Genomic DNA, 12,307 nt, shown 5'->3' on the forward strand with positions numbered 1-12,307 from the left:
CCCCTTAAAAGGTTTCTTCCGATGCCCTCTCAATCCGTCTGACCCGAATTACCAGGCCTCTTCCAGTTCGTCTGGCGGTTCGTCGACCACCCAATTGCCTCCTCTCAAAGTTGTCGCCGGGTAAGTGTTACCTGTTTTGTAACTTTACTTTGTCGGTTTACCATACTCTAACCTTTTATGTTATAGCGCCAAAGCTCGATTAAGCAAGAAAGCCAAGACCAGCGACCCTACTGTTGGAGTTGATCTGGAAAAGACACCCGAACATCAAGAGGTTGCTATGGACAGTTCTGCTGGGCCTAATCAAGATGGCAATGCTAAACCGCCAGAAGCTGAACCAACCGCAGAAGCTGATACTTCAAATCCTCCTGCTCCTCCAAGCCCGACAATGGAACAGCAGGACTCAATTGCCGATCCGCCACATTCAGCTGACAAACCGCCAAGTCCTGTTCAACATATTGATTCCTCTAGCCCGGCCAAGGATGATGACGTTATTGTTACAGGCACTGCATACAACGCCCCTGGAAATCCGGTTGCTCTATCAAAGCATACTGCTAAGGATGAATCTACTGCCATGAACAAAGGAAAGGGTACAACTGATCTGTCTGCTTATACCGATTTCTCCGCTCAAGATCTTCATTCCGGCTTTCTGAACCGGCTGTACACAAGCCGTGATTTTGAAGCCGGTTTAGTGAATCTGATGAAAGAGCGCTATGAGGTAAACATTGCACTTTTAAAAACTCTGCCCCTTTATTGCATTGTAGCCCCCAAGGGCCGGTTTGTCCTGAGAAAGTCAAACCGGTACTTTGTATACTTCATGCTGTAACTTGTGAACTATTCTTTGGCTGATCAAACATACATTAGCCCCCAAGTGCCATGATTAAAACTTGTATTAATCTTTGGGACTTTGAAATATCCGTATAAAAAATGATCCGCATTAGCCCCCAAGTGCCGAGTGTATAACTGGTTATATGCTTGGGACTTTGAATAAAAATATTAACATGCTTTCTTACTGTTGCAGAGTGAAATAAATCACCAAACCTCCCAAATTGCTGATCTTCGAGCAAATCTTGAGACTCAACAAGCAGAAACCATCAAAGCCAAGGATGAGCTGAAAACCGCCTTGACCACCATGGAGCAGCTTAAGGCATGGTTCAAATCTGAGCAGGCCAACTGGGACACCGAGAAACCGGTCTGATGAAGCGAGCAGAAACTGCTGAAGCGGCTCTTAAACCGGCGGCAGAAGAATTATCTGGGCTAAAGCACCAAATCAACGCCATGACCTCCTCCATATTTGGTAAGTACTGATTGCCAAAAGTTGCATCCCTTTGAAAATTCATCGGTTTAACATGTATTTCTTGAACCGATATAGGAAGTCGCATCGCTCACCTAGGTTCTGACATGCGGAAGAAGCTTAAAGCGGCATATACACTGATTGAACAGCTGTATACCGGCGCTCAACGGGTTATATGCGCAGCTTCATATGATAACGCGGCACCAACACTTATCAAGGATACGCTGGATCGTCTCTCAATGACACCAGCGCAAATAGAAGAGCTGAAGCGATCCGCTGCTCGGGCGGGCGCTTTGCTGGCGCTGACTCGAGCCAAGGCATGGATAGCTGATCTTGACCCGGCGGATATATCCAAAGGCTTCCCTAGTGCCCAAGAAAATGGCGAAGAGTTTGACAATGACGCCCTGAAACGGGTAACAAGGGAGATGCGTCCTTTGGCGAGTCAACTAGCAGAAGAAGCGAACCTGACGGTTCACCGATCGTTCTATGATGCAGACAACAAACGGGTTGAAGCTGTGATTCCTGAAGTGCAGAGCCTCATTCCACCAATCCGTAAGCATACTTACGCTCCTGACGTTGATCCAGCTGAGCTTATAAGTGAAGAGGCTGTCTTTCAGGCTTTAACCCGGATTGACTGGACCACCAACGACTTCCAGCCCTTGGATGAGGAGGTTGAACCGACGCAAGATGATCCGTCTACCTCGCGTCAACCCGGTGATGAAGCTTAATCCGTCAAGGCAATTGATATATCAGGAACGATCCATGAATATTTCCATATTTTGGGCCTTGGAGCGCCGTGTAATAGGATAGCAAAAAACTTATGCTGATCTGCTGCCATCGCGCAAGAGATATTTTGCATGAACTCGCCATATCAATGCCAATTTTTACTCCAAGTATCATAATATGCAATTCCTGTATGCATAAAAAGATAAAGAGTCCGGGCGGTTTACCACCGGACGGGTCATAACACCCAAAATAGACCAGATTGATAATCAAATCATAATACTATGAATTCATACATACCGGTAGTATAATATCCCTGGCTAGTTGGTGGGCCAACTTGAAGTACGATAAGGGTAAAAAACCCAAATCTGAATTATTTGTATCTCCATCATTTTCTGATGTCGTAGATTAAGTCACGCCGGGTGATGATTCACATCAGGTGATCCGGGCTGTTGATAGGAAATCAACGCCAAGCCGGGTTATGAAAACTCCGGTTTAAGATAAAGGTCTGTCAACGCAAAATTGCAAACCAAGCTGGGCTAAGAAATGCCGGGCTGAGAAGATGTTTGAACAAGCCAAAAGGAAAAACCATGTAGTCGAGGCTTTTTGGGGGCTGCCAGGCCCAAATGCGAGGCTTTTTGTGGGCTGCCAGGCCACTGAGTTGAACCATTTAACAAAGCCTTTTAAGATAGACCTCCAACTAGCCAATCACCGTTTGAACTTTGACAAGTGCAGGGTCTCAAGGAGAGTAACTGTCAAACGTTCGGAGGGCCGTGCCAGGATGACCTGGATAGGAGTGTGTTACTTGATGAAGGCAGGTTAACCCGGGGTTTTAGGTAAATATACCAGGCTTCCAAGCCGTGGGTCGATACCCAGCTACAAGGGTCCATTCAGACTTCTTGGTATTGGACCAAGGAGCCCCCAAGTAACGTGATGAGCGGTGCTCATTAGGTGCCTATGTTTGAGTTGTGCATAGCATCGAAACTCTCTTTGGCCCTTTGGGTGTGAAGCTCCCAAGCTTTGTGGCGTGATAGCCGGTTTAAGGGATAGTACTCCGCTTTGTTATCTGAAGCCCCCATGTAACTCAAAGAATGTTTGAGAAAAAACAGCAGAGGCCCCGCTTTGAAGCAAGGATGCTGATTTATTTATTGATGATAATATATACATTGTCAAAATATGTACATAAAAGAGAGCCCATGGCTCAAGTGTAATAAGGCCGAAGGAGAGCTATGTTCCAGGGCCGCCGGGTCTCTTCCTCAGATTTGCGTGAGTCATCTCGAACGTCAATGAGGTAGTATGATCCGTTGTGAAGATTCTTACTGACCACAAAGGGTCCTTCCCAAGGCGGGGATAACTTGTGTATACCAGTCTGATCCTGGATAAGCCGGAGCACCAAGTCACCTTCTTGAAAGGCTCTTGTCCTAACCCGACGGCTGTGATAACGCCGCAGATCTTGTTGATAAACCGCCGAGCGTGCCAAAGCCATATCCCGCTTCTCATCTAGCAAATCCAGTGCCTCTTGGCGGGCTTGCTCGTTATCCGCTTCAACATAATTAGCAACCCGGGGGGAATCATGACGTATATCACTTGGAAGAACCGCCTCTGCCCCGTAGACCATGAAAAAAGGCGTATATCCTGTTGATCGATTGGGGGTGGTGTTGATGCTCCACAACACAGAAGGTAATTCTTCCACCCAACAACCCGGCATTCGTTTCAAGGGAATCATGAGCCGGGGTTTAAGAGCCTTTAAAATTTCTTGATTAGCTCGCTCTGCTTGACCGTTGGATTGAGGGTGCGCCACAGATGCTAGGTCAAGCCGGATATGCTCTCTTTGACAGAAATCCTCCATCTCGCCTTTGGAGAGGTTAGTACCATTATCCGTGATGATGCTGTGTGGATAACCAAAACGGAAAATAATCTTTTTGAGGAATTGAACCGCCGTTGCTGCATCACAATTGCTAACAGGCTCTGCTTCAACCCACTTAGTGAATTTATCAACCGCCACCAACAGGTGGGTTTTTTTATCCCGGGAACGCTTAAAAGGCCCCACCATATCAAGCCCCCAAGTAGCAAAAGGTCAAGTGATGGGAATCATCCGTAGCTCCTGAGCCGGAACATGAGCTCTGCGGGAAATTTTTTGACAAGCATCACATCGCTTTACCAGATCCTCTGCATCAGCATGAGCTGTCAACCAGTAAAACCCGTGACGAAAAGCCTTTGCAACCAAGGACTTTGAACCGGCATGATGACCACAATCCCTTTCATGAATTTCCCGGAGGATCGCTTTGCCTTCTTCCGGAGAAACACAACGTTGAAATACACCGGAAACACTACAACGGTGCAACTCGCCATTGTGAATAACCATGGACTTAGAACGCCGAACTATCTGTCGGGCTAAGACTTGATCATCTGGTAGCTCACCCCGGCTCATATACGCCAGATACGGAACCGTCCAATCCGGCACGACGTGTAAAGCGGCCACCAGCTGCGCCTCCGGATCAGGAACAGCCAGATCCTCTTCTGTAGGTAATTTAACAGACGGGTTATGCAAGATATCCAGAAAGGTGTTAGGAGGTACCGGTTTACGCTGAGATCCAAGTTGACTCAAGGCGTCTGCTGCTTCGTTCTTGCGCCGATCAATATGCTCAACTTGGTAACCTTTGAAGTGACCCGCCACAATATCTACCTCACGCCTGTAAGCCGCCATGAGTGGATCCTTAGAACCCCAAGTACCAGAAACTTGCCGAGCCACCAAATCAGAATCACCGAAGCAACGAACTCGAGTTAAGTTCATCTCTTTAGCCACACGGAGACCATGAAGCAGAGCTTCATATTCAGCTGCATTGTTAGTACAAGTAAACATCAAGCGGAGGACGTAGCGAATTTTATCACCTCGGGGGGAAGTAATAACGACTCCAGCCCCCGAGCCTTCCAACTGCTTTGACCCATCAAAATGAATAGTCCAGTACGTATTATCCGGCCTTTCTTCCGGTGCTTGTAACTCGGTCCAATCCTTGATAAAATCCACAAGAGCCTGAGACTTGATGGCTGTACGAGGCACATACTTCAAACCATGTGGACCAAGCTCAATTGCCCACTTTGCAACCCGGCCAGTTGCTTCTTTGTTCTGGATGATATCGCCCAAGGGAGCCGAACTAACCACTGTGATGGGGTGACCTTGAAAATATTGCTTGAGTTTTCGACTGGCCATAAAAACCCCATACACCAATTTTTGCCAATGTGGATAACGTTGCTTTGACTCAATCAGAACTTCACTGATGTAGTATACTGGTCGTTGAACCGGAAATTCCTTCCCGGCCTCTTTACGCTCTACAACGATAGCCACACTGACCGCTCGGGCATTCGCAGCCACATATAACAGTAAGGGCTCGTGATCAACTGGGGCTGCCAGAATGGGCGGTTCGACCAATTGCCATTTTAACTCCTCAAAAGCCGCATTGGCTGCATCACTCCAGACGAAATTATCCGCCTTTTTCAACATCTGATACAAGGGAATAGCCTTCTCACCCAAACGGATGATAAACCGGCTGAGAGCTGCAATCCGTCCTGCGAGACGCTGAACGTCATTGATGCATGTCGGTTTAGCCAAGGATACGATTGCCTTGATCTTTTCCGGATTAGCCTCAATGCCCCTGTTAGATACAAGAAAACCTAGCAGCTTGCCCGCCGGTACACCAAAGACACACTTATCCGGGTTGAGCATCATTTTGTAAACCCGGAGGTTGTCAAACGTCTCCTTGAGATCAGCTATCAATGTCTCATTTTCCCTGGATTTCACCACAATGTCATCCACGTAGGCATGAACATTACGCCCAATCTGTGTGTGAAGACAATTTTGCACACAACGCTGATAAGTTGCCTAAGCACTCTTGAGCCCAAAGGGCATAGAAACGTAGCAGAAGGCTCCAAAAGGAGTGATGAAGGTTGTTTTCTCCTGGTCCTTAACCGCCATTTTGATCTGATGGTACCCTGAGTAAGCATCCAAAAAACTCAGGCGCTCACAACCCGCCGTCGCATCAATGATCTGATCAATACGCGGGAGAGCGAAAGGATCAGCTGGGCAAGCTTTATTTAAGTCAGTGTAATCCACACACATGCGCCAAGTCCCATTTTTCTTAAGAACCAGCACCGGATTAGCCAACCATTCAGGATGAAACACTTCAATGATAAAACCAGCAGCCAACAGCCGGGCTACCTCCTCCCCAATCGCCTTGCGTCTCTCTTCATTAAAGCGACGAAGGAATTGCCTGACCGGTTTAAACTTCGGATCGATATTAAGGGTGTGCTCAGCAAGTTCCCTCGGTACACCTGGCATGTCAGAAGGCTTCCATGCAAAGATGTCCCGGTTCTCACGGATGAACTCGATGAGCGCGCTTTCCTATTTTGGATCCAGATTGGTGCTGATGCTGAACTGCTTGGAAGAATCTTCAGGTACAAAGTCAACAAGTTTGGTCTCATCCGCCGGTTTGAAGTGCAGGGTTGGGTCATGCTCAGTGGTAGGCTTCTTCAGAGGGGTCATATCTGCCGGATCAACATTCTCCTTGTAAAACTTTAACTCCTCTGTAGCACAAACCAACTCAGCGTAAGCCGCATCACTCTCTTCGCAATCCAAAGCGATTTTTCGATTTCCATGAACCGTGATGGTTCCTTTGTGACCCGGCATCTTGAGCTGCAGGTAAATATAACAAGGCCTCGCCATGAATTTTGCATAAGCCGGTCGCCCAAACAGCGCGTGATACGGGCTCTGGATTCTCACCACCTCGAAAGTCAATGTCTCAGACCGGGAATCATGCTCATCCCCGAACACAACTTCCAAAGCGATCTTGCCCACTGGATATGCCCATTTTCCTGGTACTACACCATGAAAAACAGTACTAGACGGTTTAAGATTCTTATCTGTCAGCCCCATGCGGCGGAATGTCTCATAATACAGAATATTAATAATGCTTCCTCCATCCATAAGTACTTTGGTGAATTTGTAACCTCCCACCTGAGGTGCCACCACCAGAGCTAGCTGACCCGGATTGTTAACCCGGGGCGGATGATCTTCCCTACTCCACACGATGGGCTGCTCCGACCAGCGCAGATAGCGTGGAACTGCCGGTTCAACCGCATTAACTGCCCTCTTCTGCAGCTTTAGATCTCGTTTGCACAGACTAGTGGTGAACACGTGATATTGTCCACCATTCAGCTGTTTCGGATTACTCTGGTAACCTGACTGCTGTTGATTCCCCTGATTACCCTGCTGGTTATTACCGCTATGGTCGTTCTGGTTATTCTGATTGTTCTGAAATCCAGAACCTGAACCGCCGCCACTATGAAAACCTGGACCTGAACCGCCCGATGGGCCCTGATCATATCGGAAGAGATCAGAGTTTTGAACTGCCTCATAATGTTGCAATCCTTCCAGAGATGAGTTGCGGGGACCTCCTTGGTTCCATGCTTTGGACAGGGCTGATTCATCAAGCGCTCCAGATTCATTGCTCCACCGCGCTGGGGCGGTTTACCCTTACGACGCTGCACGTTACCATTAGCCACAAAATCTGAACCCGCCTTACGCTTACCATTATTCCCATGGCCTCCCTTGTTGTGCTGTTGTTCCTTTGCACCACCATTCCTCTTTCCCTTCTCCGGCTTCTCATTATCAGAATCGGGATCCTTGGTATTATCAGAATCGACTTATTTTACCAAGGCTGCCATGAGGGTTCCCAGGTCATTGCAGTGGCGTTTGATTCGTCCCAATTTTTCCTTCAGCGACTTAAACCGGCAATTACGCTCCAGCGTGATAATTGCTTGGCCGGCGTTAATCCGGTCGGCCGAGTGCAAAACTTCTGAGACTCGGCGCACCCAATGAGTTGTGGACTCGTTCTCGCCCTGAACACAAGCATCCAGATCTACAATGGACATGGGTTGTTTGCACGTATCCTTAAAGTTGGCGATAAACCGGGCCTTCAACTGATCCCATGACTCGATGGAATTAGCCGGCAGATTTTTCAGCCAGGTCCGGGCTGTTCCTTCTAACATCATCGTGAAGTACTTTGCGCAAGCCGCCTCATCTATATCCAGCATCTCCATTGCCATCTCATAAGTCTCGACCCACGCCTCCGGCGGCTGATCCGCCGTGTAGTTAGGCACCTTGCGTGGACCCTTGAAATCTTTGGGTAGACGCACGTTTCGGAGAGCCGGAATAAGGCACGGCACTCCCCAGGAACTGAAAGCAAGCCCGGTGCCTCTATCAACTGATACTGTTGGCTGAACCGGGGCGGGTTGATGATGACCCAAAGCACCATCCCTTCGTGCCCTGCCATGATCCACTACTTCCTGAGCATTGCGACGCCGTGCGCTGCTAGATACTTCCGATTCGTCCATCCGCCTGCTATAACTTGGGCTCGAACAAGGAGTTGAATGAATTCTATCCCGGCTGTATGAATAAGCCTGCTGCTGCATCACGGCGGTTTGAAGGAGATCTCTTGCTCGCCATGTCTCGACTGCCTCTATCGAATTTCCTTCCATCGGGATGGCAGCTAGGCGTGAGGCCGCAGCAATCATGTTATCCAGGGGGCTCGAAAAGTGACCCGACGGTGCAGGCACATACTATGGCGGGTTTACCGTCCGTCGGGGTAGCTCCATTGCTTGCGGCTGATCCGGGGCGGCCCTAGGCGCTTCAGCTCGGTTCACAGCTGACGGATTGCTCGGCCCAGCGCCTGGCGTCTGAAAGAGATTTACCCCTTCATAAACCGGCGACAATCGTGACCGATATTTCCTTCGCATCACATCCTCTGTCGCAGTCCGATCTAACATGAGCCGGTAATTCTGTGCTTGTATCTGCTGCGATTGAGCATTCAAAGCGGCCTGATCCTCAGTCATCCTGATGTCCTCAGCCACCAGGCCCTCCTTAGCTTGCGCAATTTGCTCCTTCAATCTTGCAACCTCTGCATCGTGCTGATTCCGCATGTCCGGGGTAACTGTCACGGTTAACAAGGTCGCCCAAGCATCCATTAACCCAGCGAGAACCTGCACCGGCCAGCGCACCGAGGCACCCGCCACGGCCGCAGATCTGATATCCATTGCCGCGGTAGAAGAAGACTATAACACGGGCTGTGTGCCGGCCATGTAAATAGCAACCCGTCTCGGCGCTTCAAGGAAATCCGGAATACTGTTGCCATCGGAATACCCCTTAGGTATGCTGTCATGGATCTGGTACAAGGACTCAGTCTCCCCAGTGGATGACTCGCCGTCAGAATACACCATTGTTTCGTCCTCAGACACCGGTTCAGATCCAATCCCGTGGACACATCCTACGAACGCACGCTTCACGGCGGGCGTCCCCCGGGCTGGACTCGCACGCTGAGCCGTCTCGACGAGGTCGGTGCAGATGTCCGGCTCAGGGCCCGGTTCGCCAATCTTGCCAATGAAGACATGAATTCCGCCGAAGGGGACCCGGTATCCGTACTCAATTGAACCGGCCTCGGGGCCGCATCCTTTGTCGTCGATGTAGAGCTTGCCGCGACGACTTTTGGTCATCCGGCCGATCACGTACCCCTTGAGTCCTTCAGAGCAGCCCTTCAAGAACTCGACACCATCGTGCGATAGCCCCACGGTGGGCGCCAACTGTCGTGGAATTATCACGTCAGATGTCCTTGTGAAAGGACTTAGTCGTGGAGCCATCGCTACAGGTTAGCTTGAAGGGGTTAAACCGGACAAGGGACACGAGAGTTATACTAGTTCGGCCCCTTCGATGAAGGTAAAAGCCTACGTCTAGTTGTGATGGGATTGATTGGGTTTCGATGATCAGGGAGCGGAATACGCTTGCCTGAGTCTCGAGTTGTTGTCTTTTCTTCCCTGAACCGCCACCGGGTCGTCCCCTTATATACACGGGTTGACGCCCAGCCGGTTTACAGAGTCCCGAGGCTGACTCATACAAGTGTTCGGCTCGGTCTCTCCTTCTCTTATCTTACAATACAAGCTATATGTCTATGGCGGTTTACCACTATGGGCCCTAATCCGCCTTTGGGCTCCGGGCCTCTAAGCTTCATAGTAAAGCGCCATCTTCTGAGTCTTTGTGGGCTTCAATATGGTTGAGCGTGAACCGGCCCCTCCTGGGCGGTTTACACTCAGTAGTTATATCCCCAACACCGATCGGACGACCTAGTTCAGGCCTTCGGCGCCGAGCATCTCCTTCTGCCTGGCCTCGAACCAGGCCCTCGTCTTGTCGCTCATCTTCGACAAGTCCACGCTCATGATCGCAAGGGCCACCTCCTTCGCTTTGGTGGCGGCATTGGTGGCCTCGATGTCGAGCTGCCTCTGCCTGGCCTTGACGTTGTCGGCCTCGATGTCGAGCTGCCTTTGCCGGGCCGCCTCCTCCATATCGAGCTGCCTTTGCCGAGCCGCCTCCTCCATGTCGATCTTCCTCCTCTTGTCCGCCTCCTCCATCTCAAGCTTCTGTCTTTGAAGGTCTAGGTATTGCTTCATTTGCTCGTCCTTGCTTTGCCGCTTCTTCTCGTCCCTCACATCCTTTTGAGACATCATGCCATGCAAAGTCTCATGCAAGGCCATGGATGAGGCGTCATGTATGTCGTCCACCTTGGAGTTGGTCTTGCCCCTCGGCCTCTTCAACGCCTCACCATCTCCACCTCCGGCGAACTTGGCCATCTTCAGTCCTCTCTTCCTTTGTAGTTCACGGTATTAGTCCTTGAACTTAGGGCACATGTTGATGAGCGTCCAACAATGCGTAAGAGTGAATGGCTTGTCATTGTGCCGGGCCTTGAATGCCTCCAAAGATTGGAATGCCTACACCACATGATCAACAACAAGTGAACATGCAAACATATACATGGCCAAAGTCTCATGGCCGTAGCAAGGAAATGGCTAGAAAGAGGAGATCATACCATGTCCCCAACGCCGAGACCACTCATGGGCCGTGCTTCAACGCTCTCAAATGTGGCGCAATACTTGTTGCACTCTTGTTGGATAAACAACCATCTTTTTTGAATCGAACCGATGCCACGATTGCTTGTAATTTGGAAGGGCTCAAACATCTTCCTTTCATGTAATGTTTTGTGGACTCTCGTCCAAAAAACAATGCCCTTTTGTTGTGCGCCGGTCCTCGGATCTTGGCTAATCTCCATCCAAGCTTGGCAAATCAACTTGTCCTCACCTTGTGTATATGAACCCGTGTGAATGCTCTTCCTCTTCTTTTGTGCCTCCGCTCTTTGGGTGAGCTCGTCGATGAACAATGGCGCACCACTAATATCAACGTCATTGCTTTCTTCTTCTTCTTCACACCTTCGACATATATGTCATCGTCTTCATGCCACGAGTCACCATGGTCGTAGTCAGCACGGTCGTGCCCACCTTCATCGGGGACGTACTCGGCGCAGCCATCCTGACTTTGGGTCTCATCGGGGTCGTAGGCACGACCATGCCCACCGTCGAAGATCACGTCCTCCATGTAGCGGTTGTAGAAGGGGTCGTCGACCGCTGGCGTTGGGGTTGGCATTTCATCAAACAAGATGCGGGGGGCCGGCATGGTGCCCGTGAACGATGCCCGTGCCTGCTTTCTTAGCATCTCGACGGATGGCCGCCCGCTGCTGCTGGACCCAGGCGTGACGTTGAGGTCGATGACGGCCGTGGGGCGCGGTGTGGATGGCGCGAACGCGCCCATGTCCGGCGACCCCGAGAAACGGGTCTGGCCGTCGTGCCTTGGCAGAGGGAAGCAGGGCGACATGGGCGCGGTGCGCGACTTCGGCGACTGGCAGTGCGTAGGCCGGGCGACCGACGAGCCTGTGCTTGATGGGCCGACGGCCGCTGCAGGGAACCCGGCAGGACGGCCCATGCCAAGCATGTGGATGGCGTGCACTTTGTTGACGAGGTCCTCCTTCTCGCCGGCAGCGGCCTTGCGCCGCGCGGCCTCCAGCTCCTCGCGCTGGGCGGTGAACTTGGTTGCGGCGGCATTGACCTTGACGACCGCTCTCCGTTCCCTCCTCTTCACCGATTCCGCGTCCAACTTGGCGATCTCCTCCGGCGTGCACTCCGACCGCGGCTTCCTTACTGCCTTCTTCTTCACCTTTGCGGGCGGGTCGACGGCCAGGCCGCCGGAACCCGGCAGGGCGTCGGCCATGGACGGGGGAGAGAGGGGGCGGTGGGAGGGACGTGGGAGGGTTTGGGGCAAATGGCGCCAAATGGGCGTGGGGGGTGGGGGGTTTGGTTTCTCCCACCGACGGGCGGGCTAGGGGAGGACAAGCGCGCGTGTCCCGCCCGTCCGCGCGATGT

The sequence above is a fragment of the Triticum aestivum genome, chromosome 4B (assembly GCF_018294505.1).
Source record: "Triticum aestivum cultivar Chinese Spring chromosome 4B, IWGSC CS RefSeq v2.1, whole genome shotgun sequence".
Taxonomy (NCBI): domain Eukaryota; kingdom Viridiplantae; phylum Streptophyta; class Magnoliopsida; order Poales; family Poaceae; genus Triticum; species Triticum aestivum.